Source organism: Felis catus, chromosome D4 (genome assembly GCF_018350175.1).
Source record: "Felis catus isolate Fca126 chromosome D4, F.catus_Fca126_mat1.0, whole genome shotgun sequence".
NCBI classification, from domain to species: Eukaryota; Metazoa; Chordata; class Mammalia; order Carnivora; family Felidae; genus Felis; species Felis catus.
The window spans coordinates 12,372,860-12,395,818 of record NC_058380.1 but is presented as its reverse complement, the minus strand read 5'-3'; the positions used below and the strand labels follow the sequence as shown (position 1 = coordinate 12,395,818).

General features: G+C 36.4%; 1 long non-coding RNA gene across 1 annotated transcript; it reads left to right on the top strand.

Moving 5' to 3' along the window:
* Window positions 1-2,314: 2,314 nt before the first annotated feature.
* On the top strand, window positions 2,315-4,846 carry LOC109493718. The gene is made up of 2 exons (XR_002148043.2): window positions 2,315-2,409; window positions 4,477-4,846. It is a non-coding gene; the product is annotated as an uncharacterized LOC109493718 (long non-coding RNA).
* Window positions 4,847-22,959: the final 18,113 nt, after the last annotated feature.

Genomic DNA, 22,959 nt, shown 5'->3' with positions numbered 1-22,959 from the left:
CCCCAGGCGTGCGCGTGCGCGCGCTCGCTCTCTCTCTCTCTCTCTCTCTCTCTCAAAGATACATAAACGTTAAAAAAAAAGAGTATACTTGGATCAGGAAGCAGCAGGTTGCATGTACAAATATGGTGAATAGGGACAATTCATGCTTAAGTTTACTGTATTGTGGTGTACTGACTACTATGATTATATTCGGTGTTATATACATTAACAATGACCAGACCATATATAAAAACAGAACTCTGACCTACAACCTGCAACAACCTGCCTATCAAATCAACCAGCCCAGGAAGTCAGCCTGCTATAAGTTACAGTGTAAAGTCACACTGCTATCTCTCTCTAGTGATGGCCCAGGAGGCCAGACAATAACCCCAGTAACAATTGTCCCCAAATGACAATTTGATTAATGATGGACAATTCTCCTTGTATTTGTCCCCAACCTGCTTACAGCTTCTTCATGCCCACAGCTTCCAATCAGGGCATACTTGAAGCCTTTCCCACCCCGACTCTTCTGCCTGCCTTTGAGTATCTGCCAAAATGCAAGTGACGTGGCTGGCTCCCTTGCTGTAGCAAGCTCCGAATAAATAGCCTTTGCTTCTTCTCATTTGGTTGGTCTTTGTTGAGTTCCAGTACAAAGCTGAGCTTAATGAGGTGCTTCTGGTGTCAAAGGAGTGGTCCCCAGCACATCCCCAGGCTACTCTGCTTAGAGAACTGATCCAGTGTTACGCATTTAAGTTTAGATGTAAAGAGAAAGACTATTAACTCCCCCAGAAGGACTGATAAGATTCTCCCTTGGGTCTTATCATCTGTAACTATGTACGTACGCAGTGGTGAGGATTTCAGAAGCTAGAATCTCCATCTGGCCTGAATGATATTGCTGACCTCTGTGATGTCTATCATGACTGTGCTGACTTCCTTGCATACCCTTTAGAGAATTAAACCCTGCTTGATGTGCCCAAAGAGCATGTGGGTGGTCAGTCTGAACTTACAACGACTCTGTCAATACAATGGTCATGCACACCCCACATCTCAGACTGGGTAGGTAACTGTTATATATTTTGGAATTGAATATAAAGATTTTTGTTTTCTGTCCCAGGCTAGAATTTGTAAATAAGTGACTGCTTATGGTAGTATTTCTTAACCTGGTACCATTTAGAAGTGAAAGGGCAATATAGGCAGAGAGAGCAGCATAAGAAAGGCGAGGAGGCGGGGACATATAGAGTAATGCTGTGCATCTCATGGGACTCCAAAATAGGCCATATGGTTTGTCTCTACCTTCCAATGTGCACTTGCAGCTTCTACAAGCAGAGGGATTAGTGGAAGGAAAAACCGAAGCCAACACCTTTGCCCTGAGGGAAGCCTTTTAAGACCATTAAGTTCTGAGTTCTCTTGAACTAAGGGAAAAAGCAAATCGACACAGGCTCCTCTGGGCTTCCAAGACATTTCCATCTGAATGCTGTTCTCCTTCATTCCCACTGCACAGGGACCACAGTCACGTTTGACTCTAAGTGGAACCTTAACACAGTCCAGATGTCCATTTTCAATCATTTGAGACCTAAATATGTCAACAAATATTTCAGAGGGTACATTAGATAAAACAGTTATTTGCTAAATATGAATGTCTAATTCTCTCTTTGCATTGCCAATTCCCTTTTTGGTATTAATCATGGTTGCTAATATTCACATCATCATCTATAATAGAGCTCCCAATCTGTCAATTTGTGATTCACCATTCAAGTACCAGTGATTCTTTTTTTAACCTTAAGATTTTCCTATCTTATATGTATATTGTAGAAAATAAGAAAGAAAAAGAAATAAGGAAGGAAGAAAAGAAAGAAAGGAGGAAAGAAGGGAGGTCACTTAATACCAACACCACTGTTATTATTTTGATATAAAAATTTCCAGTCTTGTTGATGTTACGTAATCACAACATATATACCATTTCATAACTACTCAATAATATGTTAACACTTTTCTACATAATTAAACACTCTACAATGTAAAAGTTAATGACAGGAAAACATTTTTAGGTTTTGAGTAGTCTACACAATGTCTCCTACTGTTAATAATTCATTGTTTTCTATTTTACGTTATTATAAGGAACACTGCTATTAATATCCTATTACTAAACATAGAAATTAACTTTATGGATCAAAAAGCTAAGCACAGCTTTACAACTTTTTTTCTATGTTTGTTTGTTTTTTAGAGAGAGAGAGGCAGAGCCACGAGTGGGGGAGGGGAAGACAGAGAGGGAGACACAGAATCCAAAGCAGGTTCCAGGCTCTGAGCTTGGGGCGGAGCTCACAAACTGTGACATCATGACTTGAGCTGAAGTCGGACACTTAACCAACTAAGCCACCCAGGTGCCCCAATATGACTCTTGATCTCTGAATCAAAAAGCCCTCCAGAAAGGTTGTAAGAATTTATACTCCCTCTAGCAGTGCATGAATGCGTTCATTTTCCCATATCGCCTTTGTACGAATATCATACTTAAGGAGGTCATTTTTCCTCTCTTTGCCCTTTCTTCCCTTTCTTCCTCTTGCCAACTGTTAATGCAACACTATACCAAGGTTTTGCTAAAAGAAAGGTTTATTTGTCTTCTCCACATTTCACCACAATGCATCCCAAGAACTGTGATAGATAGAATCTGAAGAATGTGATCCAGCCCTTCCAGGATAGATCAGGCACCTGTCTGGGGGGGAGGGGGGGAGGGGAGAAGAGTAACAGAAGAAAGCCTGGGGGCTGGAGTGGAGGTGAAAAGAACAATGAAAAAAATGAAAATTGATCCTTGTGTGTTCATCTAGGAAAGACTCCAAGCAGAGTTGTAGGTGACTAAATGAGAAAAGTAAATCTATGTTTTGCACCATCCTCTGGATACACTGTCCAGCCTGGACTGTATCCCTGAACTTCAGACTTACATAATTAATGACCTATTTTGAGATTTACACTTGTTTTGCTATTTCTCTCATAATCACTACCATCAACATACACTCCATTAGGAAAACCTATTCATCCTGCCTTCAAAATATAGCTTGATTTGGTCCCCTTTTCTCAAATGATGACGGATTCTTAATTGTTTTCCATGTTCCTATCATCTATTCTGTACACAGTAGCCAGGGAATGAAGAGTCACATTGTGTCATCTTCCAAATTAAAATAATTTAATGGCTTCCTATGACTCTTAGAATGAAATCACAACTCCTTATGTGGCCTACAAGCCTTTACTCATGAGTGGGATCCTGTCTACCTCTCCACACTACGAAACACTAATTCTCACCAATTCCCATCATTCTGCACCAACCACACTGACATGGTTTCTGCTTCTAAAGCACACTGAGTTCTTTCTCACATTGGAACTGTTGTTTTTGCTGTCCCACCCCCTGATTACTCTTTTTTTTTTTTTTTTTTTTTTGCATAAGCAGTACTTCTCATCCATCATGCCCCTCTTCAGAAAGAGCCTCCTTGACTACCCTTCTAATGTTGGCTTCAACCACCAACCCATTTACTTTCCATCACACAATCCTACTTTTCCCCTTTGTTAGGAAACCCAAACAACTTTGTCTCCTTGGTCATTGTCTTCTCTAGAATGTAATCTTTATGAGTCCAGTGACTTATTTTGCACTGACCTACTGTATCTCTAGCAACCTAGTAGAATGCCTAGCACATTGTTGACACTCAAAAAATGTTTCAGAAACATTTTTTGGAAGTAAATTAATGGGAGGTATATGCATAGTCAAATAAAATCATATTTTCTTCGTGGTAAAAGACTTTTCTCATGTGCACATACAATCATAAGTATAACCAAGGAGTTATTTGATTTTTAAATATTTTTAAATTTGATGAAAAGAAGCATGGCATTGTTGAATAGTCTAAAGACTATTTAATCATTGTGTCACTGGAAGTAAAGTTTTTGCAAGTTTTCATTATTATAAGCCATATTACCATATATAAACTTGAAGCTAATATATAATTATTAAAATTTCTTACTAAAGTAGCTTTGCTTGGTCAAAATCTTTCTATATTTTCATCAAATTTCCCTCTGAAAATATTAAACCAATTGATTTCCATCAGCAGTGAACTAAAGTTATATTCTTTTCATTTTTTAATGTTTATTTATTTTGAGAGAGACAGAGACAGAGTGTGAGCAGGGGATGGGCAGAGAGAGGGAGACAAGAATACAAAGCAGGCTCCAGGCTCCGAGCTGTCAGCACAGAACCCAACTCAGGGTTGGAACTCACAAACTGCGAGATCATGACCTGAGCCCAAGTTGGCCACTTAACTGACTGAGCCACCCAGTGAACTAAAGTTCTTATGTGCATATGGTGTATCAGCCTGCATTCAGCCAAAAAGAACAGAGAGCCGAATGGAAACTAGTTAGATTGGGAATGTATCTCATTTAACAAAGGATGGATGGTAGAGCAGTTTTCAGGATCACTTGATTAAATGGCTTAATAACGTCATTTTTCTACTTTGCCCTCAGGTTGATTCCCCTCAGGATTACAAAACAACTGAAGCAGTTCTAGGTTAAACATCCCAGCAAGACCATAACCACATGTAAAAATGGATTATATCTCCTGGTGTCTCCTTCCTAGAATGAGGAACTCTTTCCCAGAAGACCAAGAGTAGACTTACTTCAGTTCTCATTGGGTAGAAACTGGTGACATACCCTCTCCTGAATAAGTCACTGATAAGGAGAATGGAACTACCAGGAAGAGTAATAGTAATAGCTAAGTCTTAAACCAGTCTGGATTTTATCCTAGAGTAAACATGAGGATTCTACCAGTAAGGAAGAAGTTGAGGTGGGGTGGATCTTGGCAGGCAATCAATAAATAGTATCTGGTAATACTGAATATTCAGATTTTTAAAATCTTTGACAATTTGTTTGACAAAGAGCTATTACTTAACATTGCATTTATTTGACTACGTTAGTTCACATTAACATTTTCTCCTCTGTTCTACTCTTTATCTTTGTTAACTCCTTTGGGAGGTTTCAACCCTTCTTGGTGGCAGCAAAAAAATAAATAAAAAAAGAAGAAAAAGGGAGGCTGACAGACTGACATCATTACTAGAATCTCAAATTAATTGACAAGACCCATTTCTTCAGGAGAATTCCCTCCATAATTTCCAAGTCCATATGGCTCATCCAAGCACACTGACTACTCAGTAGAACAGGGAAGACAATACAAATCCACAAAACATTCATTATTTGCACTAACCACATCAACATCAACAGGAGAATCAATAGGGCTGCAAGAAGAATTTTCAAGAAGATTTTTAAATTTTACCGACAACCCAAGACCACCCCCTTGTAATTTCATATTAAAATCTGTGTTCCACACTTTTCCCAAACCTGTACCCAGACCTTCCTTTAAGGTGGAACAAGTTGGATTACACATAGCTTACCTCCATGTACTCTTTGACTTGTTTTCTTACGGGTTTTCTATTATAATATCACTAACTTAAGGAAAGCTGATGCCACTGAGTGTGGAACTCACACAGTTTATTCTTTTTTTCTTTTTTGAGAGAGAGCATGAGTGGGGAAGGACAGAGGCAGAGAGAGTGAGAGAGAATCTTAAGCAGACTCCATGCTCTGCCCAGTGCCCAATGTGGGGCTTGATCCCACAACCTGGGATCATGACCTGAGCTGAAACCAAGATTCAGATGCTCAATCAACTGAGCCACCCAGGCACCCCCACACAGTTTATTCTAGTTGGACCATCAGCTCCATTAATTGGAACTCCAACAAGAAACAGTCAGTCTGCAATCTCTCCTCCTTATCTTCACTAGTTTTCTTCCAATATTTCAATTTTAATTATGAATTAAATACATTTTAATTACAATAACTAAATCATGCTTTTCCTTCTTTGAAAAAATATTTCTCTTTGAACAATAACACCTAATATGTTCATTGAACAGCTATTGGATTGTTCAACATTTGCTTATTGATATATGGGCTATTTATGTACTAAGAATATTGATTATATATCACACAGATTACCAAGTATCTTTTTTTATTTTTCAAACTTGATTAATGTGATATATATATGTATTTATATAATCCATCAGTCTTATGTCTTTATATTTTCTGCTTTGGGTGACACATTTACAAAGACTTCCCAATCCGAGATCAGGTATGTCCACTCATTCTTTTCAAGGATCAAAGCCTTCTGATTTTATAGTAAATGTCAGACTTCATTTATGTGTATAATTATGTATTTAGCTAATTAAAACCTTTCAAATGCCAACAAGAAAATTATTTGGGGGCAGTGCATTACAGTTGACATGATAAATGAGGTATCTCATGCAGGACATAGTCCTCCTGGTGGCGTTCTTCTCTTTCACATTTATCTCCTCTCCCTGGATAACACCATCCTCCCTCACAGGTACTACATCCATACCAATAACCACCACATCCAGATTCCAGACCAACATGTAAAGGAAGTCTCTCAGCCCATTCAAAGCAGGAGAAAATCAGAGTCAGGAGGAAAGAATTGAGACCCAGGGCAAAAGCTCTGATGGAGGAAGGTGAATGCTGTCTATGTTGTGTTGGCTCTATCATTCAGAAGCCAGGGATCAGCTCTGGCTCATTCATCTTCTGTTTGCTCTGGCCAAGGTCAAAGTGATTCCAGCTATAATCTACCATGGCAAGAAACACGGATACTATTTAGAACCAGAAATAAAGAACTGTGGGGGATACTGAGCAAGGAAAATATGGATGGCTTTTTCTCAAAATTTGCATTTTCAGGGAAATCAGGAACCAAGGCTCTCATAACAGTAAAGAGTATACACCCACTTAACTGTCACAATTATAATTCATGGACTGAAAGGAAGGGAAAGGGGTTCAAGAATCACTTCCCTCTGAGCATGTCTTAAATACCCACTTTTTACATAAAGAGATTGGTACACTGCTGCTATTTAAAGAAAAACTATACTCTAATAGAAATCAAAACCTGAAAATCAAAACTAGATCAGTTGGACTTAATTTTCCAGAGATAAACTAATGAAATTCTTAAAATATTCTTATACATTACTCTGAGGGTTTTCTTAGAAAATGACTTAAAAGTGAGAGAATTCAGGATACTGGTGTTTAGGGTTGTTTTCTTTGTTACTGAATTATTGACCAAGATGATTGGTTTAACCTTCCCTATGTTCAGTGAGGGGAGGCACTGGGGAAACTGTCACTGACTACTGAAGTTTAAGAAAATAGATATCTCAAACCAGTTGAAAAAGCTTGATCAAACACATGTAAGTTAGAAAGGGGCAGAATTAAGAGCTGTAAATCAGATTTTTAGATTCTAATTATGGCATTGTTTCTACTCCACTGTTCCTTTTACTATCGAATTCTTGTTTTCTCGGATTTTATACTAAAGCCAAATGATATTTGATTTAAAACAATTTCTATTGATTGGTAATATTTGAGCACTAAGAAGGTAAGATTGGGGAAATGAGGAGAATGGGAGAAGGAAAAGGTTGTCATCATACCCTTCCATTTAATCAGTATGGCTTTGAGCAAAGAGAGAAGAGGAGAGGCCCTGTAAAAAGCTGATGTGTGACACCCCAAATTCTAAAAATAGCGATCCCCGATTTAAAAAACCAAAACCAAAAACAACTTCTAACCATTCCATCTAACCAGAGGAAGGCATGCAATGGATTGTGAAGCTCAACAGAAGAACATGAGCTCTGTCAAGAAGCTGGCCTGGGTTCAAGTCCCAGCTCTGCCACTAATTCACTGTGTGGCTTTGGGCTATTTATCTGAGGCATACTGTTCTCATTCAGATAATGGAGAAGAATAAAGCAGCCCCTTTATGGGGTTGCCAAGGATTAAAAGTACTAATAATGTAAAGCATTTTGCACTGTGCTGGGCACAAGATAAACACAGTAATGACCTCTTGCTGTGGTTCTGTCACAATAAAGGAGCAAATATAGTTCAAAGAGGCTGCTTTATGGTGGCCCAGAAAAGAGCCAGTTCCAGAACCTGGAATCCTTCTTTTATCCACCTTCTTGATGTTGGATCAAAGAGTAAACCCTGATGTTCTATCCACCGTGATCATAGAATTTGGAGGCAGATGGAAGTCTAAGTCAAATTTGCTGTGTAATCTTGAATCAGCAATTTCATTTCTTTGAGTCTCATTCCTTATCCATGAATTGAAATACAAATAAGATTTCAGTGAGTTGTTTTGAAGGCTAAATAAATGGGTAAGAGATAGTATTTATGCATAAAAAGCCTGTGTAGACTCAAAAACTCCATACAATATGGGTTATAATCATTACTCCACCTGCAGATGTAGGAATGGTATTACTATCCCCAAGGCCTTCTCCTATTTTTCAAGACTCATTTTCCTGATGCCTATCTCCTCTTCCCAGGGCAATTCTAAGTTTCCCTATTTTAACCAAATTAGGTTTGCTTAGTGGACATATTTACTCAGGATTCTGAAATGTCATGGTAGCTCCTGTTTTATGAACTAACCAGAGCTAAGTTCACAATCTACTGAGCTAAGTTCACAATCAGTGAACTAACTCTTCAAGGTTGTAAGATCCAACTTCTCATTTCTCTATGCAATCCTGGTGGAGTCTAACAATGGGGATTAAGTCCAGACATAGTAGGCTGGGCGAGGCTATGGAAGCCTTCTGTCATGAGCAAGAATTTGGAAGCTGTTTACCATATAATTGGCAGTCATATTTTGTGCATTATAAAAATCACTTTGGAAGTTGTGTAGAGGTTAGCAGAGGGCTTGGACTGGAGGTATGACCTGTGTAATCAACATCATCAAGAAAGGGAGAAATACGCTAAGAATTCTGCCTAATACGGAAGGCAAGTATTGAAAATAACCTTTCGGGGCTCCCTGGGTGGCTCAGTTGGTTAAGTATTCGACTCTTGGTTTTGGCTCAGGTCATGATCTCACGGTTCATAGGATCAAGCCCTGCCTGGGGCTCTGTGCTAACAGTGCAGAGCCTGCTTCGGATTGTCTCTCCATCTGTGCACATCCCCTACTGGTGCATGTACTCTCTCTCTGCCTCAAAATAAATAAACTTAAAAAAATAACCTCCCAAACATTTCCATTAATATCCTTAACATTGTAATTTAATTATGTTCAATTATATAATGCTTAACCATTTTTGAAATATTAGAGAACACAGAGAAACAAAAGGAAAAAAATTGATTATCTACCTTATATCACTCAGAAAAAAATGCTATTAACATTTTGGGGGTACATGAGTCTTTTCAGACTTTTAATGTGTGTGTTATATGTGTGGAGAGGGAGAAGGAAAGAGAGGAGGAGAAACCTGACATAAAAAGAAGTAACAACACTAAACTATGTCAGGAACAGAAGGAACCAGAGATGAAGGTAATATATATGAGAAAGCATTCTTAGGGGAGGGGTGACAAAAGACACAGTCAAAAGTTATATATGTATGTGTGTGTGAGTGTGAACGTGTGTGTGTGTGTGTGTGTGTGTACACACACAAAATGGTTACCACAATAGAGTTAGTTAACATGTCTAGTACCTCATATAGTTACAATCTGTGTTTGTGTGTGTGTAGTGAGAACTTTTAAAATCTACTCTCTTGGCTACTTTCAAATTTAACTATAGTTACCATGTATACTGCTTGTTACCACTCTAGAACTTAAGCATCTTAGAACTTAAAGTTTGTACCCTTCCACCACCACCAGCCATTTCTCCCACCCTTAGCAAGCACCAATCTATTCTGTTTCCAGGACATTAGTTTTTTTTTTAGAACCCACATATAAATGAGATAATACAGTATCTGTCTTTGACTTATTCCCTTTAGCATAATGTCCTCGGGATGCATCCATGTTGTCATGGCAGGATTTCCTTCTTTTTTATGACTGAATAATATTCCATTGTATATACATATATGCCCTATTTTGTTCATTCATCCACCAATGGACACTTAGGTTATTTCCACGTCTTGGCTATTGTAAATAATGTTGCAGTAAGCATACAGGTGCAGATGACTCTTGGAGACAGTGAGTTCATTTCCTTTGTATATATACCCATTAATGGAATTGGTGGGTCATACGGTAGTTCTATTTTTAATTTTTTGAGGAACCTCCATACTCTTTTCCATAGTAGCTGTACCAATTTGCATTCCCCCAACAGTGTACAAGAGCTGCCTTTTCTCCACATTCTCTTTAGTACTCATGTCTTTTTATGTTTAGTGCTTATTTATTTTTAAAAGAGAGAGAGAGAGAGAGCACGCAAAACCAGGGGAGGGGCAGAGAGAGAGAGACAGAATGTGAAGCAGGCTCCAGGTTCTGAGGTGTCAGCACAGAGTCTGATGTGGGGCTGTAACCCACACACCATGAGATCATGACCTGAGTCAAAGTTGGATGCTAATCTGACTGAACCACTCAGGCACTCTTGTCTTGTCTTGTCTTTTTAATAACAGCCATTCTAACAGGTGAGGGATGATATCTCTTTGTGGTTGTGATTTGCATTTCCCTAATAGTGATGTTGAGCACCTTTCCATGTACCTGTTGAATATCTCCTTTTGGAAAAATGTCTATTCAGTCCTTTGCCCATTTTAAAAATGGATTTTTTGTTGTTATTAAATTGTATGATTTCCTTATGTTTTTTGGATATTAATCACTTATTCAATATGTGGTTTGCAAATATTTTCTCCCATTCTAAGTTGTCTTTTCATTTTGATTGTTTCCTTTCTAGTCCCACTTGTCTATTTTGCTTTTGTTACTTGTGCTTTAGGTGTCATAGCTAGAAAATCATTGCCAAGACCAATGTCAAGGAGATTTTTTCCTGTATTTTCTTTTAGAAGTTTAAAAGACAAAGCCCACAGGGACAGAAATGATCAGAAATTCCCTATACTACAAAAGGACTCATTACAGGTTGTTTTTAGTTCTCCCACAGTATATTTTAAATGTTTTTCATTATGTTATATGCATATATGTTATATGCTAAGTTATAGGCAACCTGACCTTTCTGAGATATTCTATCACATAAAGCAAGATACCCCAGAATTTATATAGCTTTTTTTTTTTCAAAGTTCAAAACTAGAAAGGTAGTCTACTTTTTCCTGGCCATAGGGAAAGCCATCCTTAGGCATACTATTTCTTAACCCCTCATCATGGAGGGATATTCATAGATAAAAGCTTTCCCAATGTAGCAATTTGGAACCAAGTATGTAAATCAAAAATATTTAGCAATTCTGTCTCTGTGTTTTTTATTAATACATATTGTCCCTGTTATGACTTCCCTTTTGCTGGGATTATTACAGACTGAAGAATGAGCACGATTCTCCATATGGCATAAAGAACTATGTTCAAGGGGTAAAATTAAGCCATCTGTGGTGGTGTTCATATTCTTCCTTTAAATTGGTCCTTTTAATGGTAAATCATTAAAATATATGAGCATATTTCACCTTCACTGGATTTCTTCACCACAAACAAAACTGTGTGTAACCTGCACTGGTTACAAACTCCTTTTTAGTTTTTACTTTTTGATGGATTTTGATGACCACACACAGTCACTCCTCCTTCAAAAGCAAAATGCAATAACAGTAAATAATAATATCATCAATTGTACATGTATTTCTTGCCATAGAAAAGCTGAAAATATCATTACAGGCTTTTATATGTTTTTTTTTCTTCCAACTGGTTTCTGTTAAATCTTGGAAATGAACAAAAGGCTGAATTATTAATTCCTCATTCATCCCCAAAGTGATGAAGTTGTTGCTGCTGAGAGATACTTAAGGGAACATAATGCATACAAGGTCATGTTATTAAATAAAAGCACTTAGAAAACTGACACAAAGTCGACAATCAATTAAAAATGCATGCTGAATGGATGAATGGATAAATACATGAAGTGGAACTGTGGTTCCTGAATCCAGCTTTTGACTTTTTTTATTCTTGAGAAGAAGTATTTTTTGGACATTTCAAAATGTTGCAATGTTATAGTGGATCAGTGGAACAATTACAAAAGGTATAATATACACATAATGGGAATGTCAGAAAGGGAAGAAAGAGTGAAAGGAACAACAGAACATAGGTTTGAAGTAATAATGGCTGAGGATTTTTCAAAATTAATGACAGACACCAAACCACAGATACAGAAGACTCAGAGAACACTATGCAGGATAAAAAAAAATTACATCTTGGTATATCATATTCAAACTGTAGGGAATCAAAGACAATGACAAAATCCTGAAAGAAGCCTACCTTAACTTAGAGGAGCAATGATAAGAATTACATTGTACTACTCTTCAGAAACCATGCAAGAAAGATGAGAGTAAAGTGAAATATTTAGAGTACTGAAAAAAAACCACCAATCTATAGAATTCTGTAGTCAGAGGGGCGCCTGGGTGGCTCAGTCAGGTAAGCATCTGACTTTGGCTCAGGTCATGATCTCACAATTTGTGAATTCAAGCCCTGCGTTGGGCTCTGTGCTGCCAGCTCAGAGCCTGGAACCTGCTTTGGATTCTGTGTCTCCCTCTCTCTCTGCCCCTCCCCTGCTCACGCTCTGTCCCTCTCTGGCTCTCAATAATACATAAATGTTAAAAAAAATTTTTTTAATAAAAAGGAATTCTGTAGTGAGAGAAATTATCTTTCAAAAGTGAAGGAGAAGTAGAAGTAGAGAAGAAAAATGATATAGGTCAGAAACTCAGATGTACGTAAAGTAGGAGCCTTAGAAAAGTAACAAGAGTAAAATAAAATCTTTTTCTTATTCTTATTTGATCTAACAGATAACAGTTTGTTCAATATAATAATGGCAACAGTATATTAGGTGATTATCACTTACAGATAAGTGAAATGAATAACAGCAACATTATAGGGGACAGGAGGAAGGAATTGGGAATACACTGTTATGAGGTACTTGAAGCAGTATGTTATTTGAAAATAGACTTGGATTAGTAGTAAATGTATACTGCAAACTCTAGAATAAACACCAAAAAAAAGTTTAAAAAGAAGTATAATTGATATGTGTTATGGGCTGAATTATGTCTTTCCCCAAATTCATGTGTTGAAACTCTAAAGCTTAGTACTTCAGAATGTGACTATATTTGGAGATAGGGCCTTTAAAGACAAAGAAAGAGAAAAGTGAATTAATGATTATGTGATTGTTTATAATAAATCAGCTAACATATGAATATGTTATTTTTTCATGTCCACAGGCACTATTGTAAGAAATCCTGATCTAATATAGGAAATAGAATCCTAGAACCTTAGAAATGTATACTACCTTTTTGGAAGTTTAAGGTGTCATTAACTGACACCCACATAGTTTGATAACAGACACTTAGGGGTAAAATATATAAATTATCACATCTCGTGCCAATTGAAAAAACTAAAACAGTGATTTTTTTAAGCATGTCTTATAAAGAAACTTTGGTATACATAGTGAGTTTAGGGGACTGCCAATTATGTGAACTGTTATGAAAACCAGGAGATCAACCCAGAAGGGTGAATGGATGTTTACTAAGCATTTAACAAGTGCCAGGCACTGTGCTAAGTGCTTTCATTTAAATCAAGGTTTCTCAACCTTGGCACTTACATTTGAGGTTAATTATTGTGAGGGGCTGTCCAAAAATAATTTTAAAAAGGTCAATGGTCTAAATATATCAAAAAAGATGGGGGCTGTCAGAGTGGATAAAAAGGCAAGACCCGGCTACATGTTGTCAACAAAATTACATTGGATCCTAATGGAGGAAAATGGATGCAAAGGTACTGAAACAAGGGGAAAAGGTAGATAATAGCTAACAGAGAAATGGAGAAACTCTTGAGAAGACTACGTGCTCCATAAGAACTGTGTGCCCAGTGCTTAGAATGGTGGCTGCAAAACAGTAGGTGCTCCACAAATATTCATTGCATTAACACATGAATTTGAAAATCTGAAAGACAGTCAGGAACCTAACGTATGTCATTATCCAACAACCACCACAAAATCAATCATTCGTTCATGTGAAAAAATAAGCAAGTGTTATTCTTCCAAACAGCCCATTAAATGCTCCTGTGCATTCACTTTGTGTTTTCTTCAGTTAGTGTTTCCATAGCCTGCTTTGTATGAAACCCTTAGAAACAAAAAGAGAAATTAAAGAAACAGGATGTAGAAAGAAACCCTTTCAACTCGAATCTCCTTTTCTATTCTCTCTCTATATTCAAGTGTGGAAGAATGAAGGCAAGTGGTATGAAACAGAATTTTCTTCTATATGAGTGATCTTAAAATACAGACACACACACACACACACACACACACACACACACACACCACGCCTCAAAATACTACATGGAGCATGTTCTAATCTTTTTTTTTTTTTTTTTTTTTTTTTTTTGCAGTGGGGTCAATCCAAATGCTGATAGAAAAGGAAAGAAGCTCAGAATTCAAAACCAGTTTTCCCGACTCAGATAATTCATGTGTTTCCAAAGCCACATCTACCAGCAAAGAGCTATCTAGAATAACATAAATTGCCCTTGAACTTCTTCTTTTATCAGTTCTTGAAAGCTTGAAATAGCCTAGGCTATATAATTATGTATTCTAGAGAGCTAAGTTCTTATCTTCACGTCAATATATAAGAATGGACTGAGAGCTTGCTTCTAAACCCTGTGCTAGAATTTAAAAGGACAAGCCTAGGGGCACCTGGGTGGCTCAGTCAGCTAAGCAGCTGACTTAGGCTCAGGTCATGATCTCGTGGTTCATGGTCTGGAGCCCCCCATCAGGATTTGTGCTGACAGTTTGGAGCCTGGAGCCTGCTTTGGATTCTGTCTCCCTCTCTCTCTGCCCCTCCCCCACACATGCTCTATTTCTGTCTCTCAAAATATGAATAAAAACATTAAAATTTTTTTAAATAAAAAATAAATAAAAGGACAATCCTAGACTTTTTTTTAGGCATCTTATTTTTAAAATCTACATTTGGCTGCTAATAATATACAATTATCTCCCCCTTAAAAATAAAGGAATTAAATTGCATGGCACTGAGTTCCAATTCTGGTTTATAATTCAAAATGAAAAGTCTTATTTACATGGTCAAAATGATGTCAGGGAGCAGTTTAGATTTTTCCAAATACAATTTCTGAAATACGAGTCTGAAATATATTTTGTGTAAACAAATTATATCTCCTTTATTAGTATGGTACTGATTGAAAGCTTTTAACGTTCTAATAGGTAGATAAAACTTTTTATTTTCTCAATTTCCAAAGGAAGTCTTGACATGCAAATTAGATTTGATCTAAATAAGATGGTAGGTAAGTGAAATTAATCTGATTTAGAAAATAAGTTTCCTGGGAGCCAGGTCTCTTTTGGTCATCGTCGTCAGCTCCACTGACATGCATGCATATAGCAGATACCCAACAAATGTTTGCTCACTTGAAATACTTGATCAAATGGATTGTTTATGTGAAAATGGATGCTGCTAACCATAAATGAACCCCATATTTTTATTGCATCAAGTGAAAAATATTACCTTAACAGTTCCAGCTGTTGAATAGAGTACTTGAAAGATACAAAATCACATTAAAATTAGTTCTACAATGCAGGTTTCCCACTAGTTAGACTGACTCTCCCTAAGTAACTAAATTTTTTATGTTTTAAAGAAAACCAAATTTTTTAAGTGTTAAAGAAGAATATAAAATTAATTTTTAAAGTGCTTTCACTTATTTTTCTTGATAGAAAAACACATATTTATGAAATAACACCTTTCTTATTGAAATGGAAGAGAGTTGTTAGCTCTTTTGAAGCCAGTAATAAAGAGCCCTTTCATTCCTGATATTGGTATTGAGCTGGCACTATATCATGGACTTAACCTAAGGATTTTATCAATGAGGAAAATGATTACAAGATGGCTTACATTAGTTGGTTCTATTACTGGGGTATGATCTGTTGGCTCAAATGTCTGTCATCAATGGTATCCAGAAACCTAATTCACTCTGATGCTGACAGAAATGGATGTGGACTTTTGGGGGCCCTGAAGTGCAATGTGGTCAGAACAACACTTGGTCAGAATTAAATCTTGTCAAAAATTTTGAGAGAAAATATCAAAATGAATGAATTTTAACTGAAATACATTTTTACATTTTATTTGAACTTTTGTATAAAGAACATATTCATTAGCATGGGATTAAATTTGCACAAGTAATACATAAAGTCATTTTAACTGGAGTGTATGAAATACAGGAAGTTTCAAGCAAATAATATTCATGAGACTGTATAATATTGTTAGTATTAATTAAGGCTATTTCTTTGCATTAATAAAGTGGCTATCGGTCAGCTTCCCACCTTACATTAAAAATATAAAAAAGAATGAAATCTTGCCATTTGCAACAACATGAATGGACCTAAAGAGGCTTATGTAAAGTGAGATAAGTCAGACAGAGAAAGACAAATGTCACTTAATTTCACTTACATGTGGAATCTAAAAAACAAAACAGAAACAGACTCATAAATACAGACAACAAATTGGGGTTGCTAGAGTGGAGGGGCATGAGGGGATGGGTGAAATATATAAAGGGAATTAAGAAGTACAAAAAAAACAAGTCATGGGGATGTAAAATTCAGCTTAGGAAATACAGTCAATAATATTGTGATAACTTTACCGTGACAGATGGTAACTATCTTTATGATGTTGAGCACTGAGTCATATATAAAATTATGTTGTACACCTAAAACTAATATAACATTCTATGTCAACTGTACTTAATTAAAAAAAAGGAAGATACATGTGAACATAATGGCTTATGTGTTCAATTCAATATTCTTTGCTGTCAAGAGGCAAAAGAAATGGCAGGAAAATTTTTTTAAAAGTCTTACTATATTCAATATTTGTAATTTCTGTTCATTATAACTAAACTATAAAAACTATATTTTTTTCTAGCAAACTATTATCCACAAATATTCTATTTCTATGAGAAGTTTTCTGTCTATAAAACAGAAGATAGAATGTCCTTGTAAGTCTATCTCACAATAAATTTCCTCTGGATTAGTTTCCTATAAAGTAAACAAATTTAAGTGAATTAGCAAGACAAAATGTAATTAGGTATATCTGAGCCACAATGCATGTGCTGATGGTACTTTTTGTCACTCAGACTCAAACGGAATAAGGAAATACGAATTTCAGAATTCTAAATTATAGTTATCTTTACAATTATTCATTTGACCTTTAATGAAATATTTCAACACATTTTACGAATATAAATCAATTAACAATTCTTATGATATTTCATTAATAACTACTAGAGTTACTTGGGTTAAAAATCCACAGTTGCTAAATCATTGCTTTTCTTTATTAAATTATATAGTAAAGAGACGTTACCTCTATACTTTTGCCCAAGGTTTTTGCATGATCCCATTTGTTGTTAAGAATGAAACATGTGGGACACATGGATGGCTCAGTGGGTTAAGCATTGGACTTTAGCTCAGGTCATGATCTCAGGGTTTGTGAGTTCAAACCCTGTGTGGCGCTCTGTGCTAATAGAGCGGAGCCTGCTTGGGATTCTCTGTCTCCCCCTCTCTCTCTGCCTCTTCCCAGCTCTTGCATGAACGTGTGCGCTCTCTCTCTCTCTCAAGACTCACTCTCTCTCTCAAAAATAAATATTAAGAAAAACATAAAACATCTTTTCTGCAAATAAAATATGCTGTCATAATGTGCTCACAAAAATCAATTTGTGTTTAATTTACAATTAGTGAACTATATCTAATGAATCCAAAAACACCTCAGTAAGGTCTGTTGTTATGAATTCTAGGTAGAAATGTCTGCTGTTTTCACCTGGCATATGTTGAGAGCTAACTAAATACCTGACTGTCTTTTTTAAAGTTAAAAATCCATAAACTAGTGACTTATGGCCTAATGCCAAGTTTCTTTTTCATGTACATTTCAAATAAACCATTTTGCCAAATGACAGTAAGACTTGATAAACTTGGCAAACATATAAGAGTAAAGACAAGGAAAAACCCAAAATATTTTTTTTATTTTTTTTAACATTTATTATTTTTGAGACAGAGACAGAGCATGAACGGGGGAGGGGCAGAGAGAGAGGGAGACACAGAATCGGAAACAGGCTCCAGGCTCTGAGCCATCAGCCCAGAGCCTGACGCGGGGCTCGAACTCAGGGACCGCGAGATCATGACCTGGCTGAAGTTGGACGCTTAACTGACTGAGCCACCCAGGCGCCCCAAAACCCAAAATATTAGTCCTGTCTATAAAACGTAGAATCCCCTATAAACATGTAAAAAGTTAATATTTTCTTTACATATAATGCAAAACTAAACTTGAAACTTGCTTTGTTTCCATCTTAAAGTAACAGTAACTATGTTTACTGTTTAAATAAAATACTGCTTCATAATTAATTCTGTTTAATAACTTATAGTTTAAATAAAACAACCTGTTTAAATTAAGTGTAACTATGCAATCCTTTGCCATAGATTTTTTTACCCTAGGAGTAGGCCTATAGCACACTGAGATTTTAAGGGGGTTAACAGCATAATTCTTCCTGTAAATGAGTTAATCCTAAAAGATAATTTAATTAAAAGGAACACTACAATTTCAGAACTACCAGAATAAAAAGCTGCCTAATGAAAATGTTCGTGTTCTTTAAAACTTTGTATACTTGTAGCACCCAGTCTCCTAAAAAACAGTGAGTGATTCTATAAATATTTATAAATGATTTTCTGTGATTAATCTAAGTATTTTAAAAATGTCTTTTTAAGTTTCCATTCCAATCTTTGTCTCTTAAGGCAAAGAATAAGAGATTTCAGATAGTATTGTTATAGGTTTATACTCTAATGCAGACTTCTATTTCTAAAGTGGTGGGCTAGATTGTTCAATCTAATCTTCCAGTTGAAAATAACTGCAGTGCTAAAGTTTAAAAAAATTTCCTCAAAGCACCAAAGAGCTGTCAAGAGACTAGAAACCAATAGGTCAAAAATCTAAGGGAGAGGGGAACCCAAATAGCTATAGCTAAGTGCAACACCTGACCTCCTTAGCCATGCTTGTCCTCAGGACACTTACTGATCCAGGTACATGCCCTGTGGTTTTGGCAGTCTCACCTGTAATGGGAATAGATGTCAAGACCAAGGGCCAACCTAAGATGAAGAATCAAATAGGATCTCAAAGGGACACGACTGATTAGAGTATGGATAAACCAGATGTAGACACACCCTTACCTCTCTCACTCATACTCATGGCACTCTGTGGAACATGGGAGAGAGTAAAAGAAAAATATCCTGAGAACTTAAGACCATAGGGTTGCTTTAAGACAGATTTTTTGTAAAAGGTTCATATTCAGGGAACCTAAGCTGTGATCTGGCTTAAGGTGGTGTCAGACTGGTGGTATACCAGGCACCTGAATTGAGCAAAAGTAAATCCTTCTATGAAAAAGGTATCTTTATCTCAGGCTTTAAAGAATCCCTTCAAAATATTTTCTCATGAATGGTAAGTCCACATGGAAACAGTATCATAAGTAAGTAAAATAACTCAAACAGATATGTAAAGACTTCAGATATTGGAAATACTACATATAGTTATAAAATAAGTACAGTTATTCTATTTAAACAAAGAAAAAGATAACCCTGAAAATATCTGAGAGGAGCAGGTAACTCTAAAAAGAAACCTACCATATTTGTAAAACAGCTTCTAGAAATAAAAAAATGTGATAATGAAATCTAGAATTCTAAACATATTAAACATTACTAAATGGTGATTTAGAAGGAAAAGAGGAAAGAATAGGTAATATTTGAAGAAATATTGATTGAAAAACACCCCAAATTTGACAAAAATTATTAATTAATACATGAAAGAGACTCAACAAAACTCCAAGTGGGATAAATTCAAAGAAAGTCACAGCTAGGCACTTCATAATCAAAATGTCAAAAGACAAAAGAAAAACTTGAGGACAGCAAGAAAAAGGTTTTTCAATAGAATTAACACCTGATTTCTCATCAAAAAAACACACAAGCAAGAAGATAGTGGGATAATATATCCAAATACTGAAAGAAAAAGAGTATCAACTAAGCTTCCTACCTTCCTTCAAAAATTAAAGGGGGGAAAAAAGCAAAACCATCCTTCAAAAATTAAAGGGGGGAAAAAAGACATTCCCAGATAAAAACAGGATTGGTCACATCCTTCAAAATTAAAGGGGGGAAAAAAGACCGTCCTTCAAAAATTAAAGGGGGGAAAAAAGACATTCCCCAATAAAAACAGGATTGGTCACAAGCATATCTGCCACACAAGAAATATTAAGGGGAATCCTTTAGTCTGAAATGAAAAGACACTAGACAGTAACACAAATCCACATGAAGAAATACAGAGCACTAGTAAAGACAACTGAATAGGTAAATAGGTAAATAGGTAAAATACAGTATAAATGTATTTTAAATTTGGAATTCCTTTTTTATGTCTCCTATCTGATTTTTAAAACAACTGCATGAAGGAATGATTATAATCAGTGCTGATGGGCATACAATATATAAAGATGTAATATATGTAACACTAACAGCACAAAGGAGAAAGGAGGGAGTGAAAACATATAGGAGCCAAGATTTTGTACACTACTGTAAATTAAGTTGTTTTTACTATGAACTATATTGTTATAAAGCAAGATTTTAATTGTAATCCCTAGGAAACCCAACAAAAATGTAACTCAAAAAACAAATTAAAAAAGCTCATTAAAATGGTACACTGTATCTATTTTAATACAAATCAAGGAAATAATAGAGGAATAAATAATAATAGAGGAATAGAGGAATAGATTTGAAGACATAAGGAACTTGGTGGAGGGGAGGCATCTGGGTGGCTCAGTCGGTTAAGCATCCGACTTCAGCTCAGGTCATGATCTCACAGTCTGTGAGTTCGGGCCCTGCGTTGGGCTCTGTGCTGACAGCACAGAGCCTGGAGCCTGCTTCAGATTCTGTGCCTCCCTCTCTCTCTGCCCTTCCCCTGCTCATGCTCTGTCTCTCTCTGTCTCAAAAATAAATAAAAACATTTAAAAAAAGACATAAATAACTTGAAAGGAAAAGGATAGGTGATCCCTTTCAAAATAACACCAGCAGTCTTCACAGAGCTAGAACAAACAATCTTAAAATTTGTATGGAACCAGAAAAGACCCTGAATAGCCAAAGTAATCTTGAAAAAGAAAACCAAAGCTGGAGGCATCACAATCCCTGGGCTTCAAGCAGTATTACAAAGCTACAATCATCAAGAAAGTATGGTACTGGCACAAGAAAGACACTCAGATCAATGGAACAGAATAGAGAACCCAGAAATGGACCCACAAACGTATGGCCAACTAATCTTCGACAAAGCAGGAAAGAATATTCAAGGGAATAAAGACAGTCTCTTCAGCAAATGGTGCTGGGAAAACTGGACAGGAACATGCAGAAAAATGAACCTGGACCACTTTCTTTTCAAAAAATAATTTTTTTATTGTTTATTTTTGAAAGAGAGAGAGAGAAAACAGGGGAGGGGCAGAGAGAAAAGGAGATACAGAATCTGAAGCAGGCTCCAGGCTCTGAGCTGTCAGCACAGAGTCTGATGTGAGGCTCAAACCCATGAACTGTGAGATCATGACCTGAGCCGAATTCGGATGCTTCACTGACTGAGCCACCCAGGTGCTCCTCATCTGGACTACTTTCTTACACCATACATAAAAATAAACTCAAAATGGATGAAAGACCTAAACGTAAGAAAGAAATCCATCAAAATCGTAGATAAGAAAGCAGGCAAAAACCTCTCTGACTTCAGCCACAGCAACTTCTTAATCAACACATCTCCGGAGGCAAGGGAAACAAAAGCAAAAATGAACTATTGGGACCTCAGCCAAATAAAAACTTCTGCACAGCAAAGCAAACAATCAGCAAAACTAAAAGGCAACTGATGGAATGGGAGAAGATATTTTCAAACAACATATCAGATAAAGGGTTAGTATCCAAAATCTATAAAGAACTTATCAAACTCAACATCCAAAAAACAAATAATCCAGTGAAGAAATGGGCAAAAGACATGAATAGACACTTCTCCAAAGAAGACATCCAGATGGTCAAACAACACATGAAAAAAAAGGCTCAAAATCACTCATCATCAGGGAAATACAAATCAAAACCACAGTGAGATACGACCGCACACCTGTCAGAATGGCTAATGTTAACAACTCAGGCAACAACAGATGTTGGCAAGGATGCAGAGAAAGAGGATCTCTTTTGCACTGCTGGTGGGAATGAAAACTGGTGCAGCTGCTCTGGAAAACAGTATGGAGGTTCCTCAAAAAATTAAAAATAGAACTACCCTACGACCCAGCAACTACACTACTAGGTATTTATCCAAGGGACACAAGTGTGCTGTTTTGAAGGGGGCACATGCACCCCAATGTTTATAGCAGTGCTATTAACAATAACCAAAGTATGGAAAGAGCCCAAATGTCCATCAACAGATGAATGGAAAAAGAAGATGTGGCATATATACATATACATATACATATACATATACATATATATATATACACACACATATACATATACATACATATACATATATACATATATACATATATACATATATATGTATGCATATATATATACATATATATATGTGTACATATATATATATATATATATATATATATATATATATATATACACATACAGTGGAGTATTACTTAGCAATCAAAAAGAATGAAATCTTGTCATTTGCAACTAGGTGGATGGAACTAGAGGGTATTATGCTAAGTGAAATTAGAGAAAGACAAATATCGTATGATTTCACTCATATGAGGAATTTAAGATACAAAACAGATAAACATATGGGAAGGGAAGCAAAAATAATATAAAAACAGGGAGGAGAACAAAATACAAGAGACTCTTAAATACAGAGAACAGGGGGCGCCTGGGTGGCTTGGTCGGTTAAGTGTCCAACATCGGCCCAGGTCATGGTCTCACGGTCCGTGACTTCGAGCCCCGCGTCGGGCTCTGTGCTGACAGCTCAGAGCCTGGAGCCTGTTTCA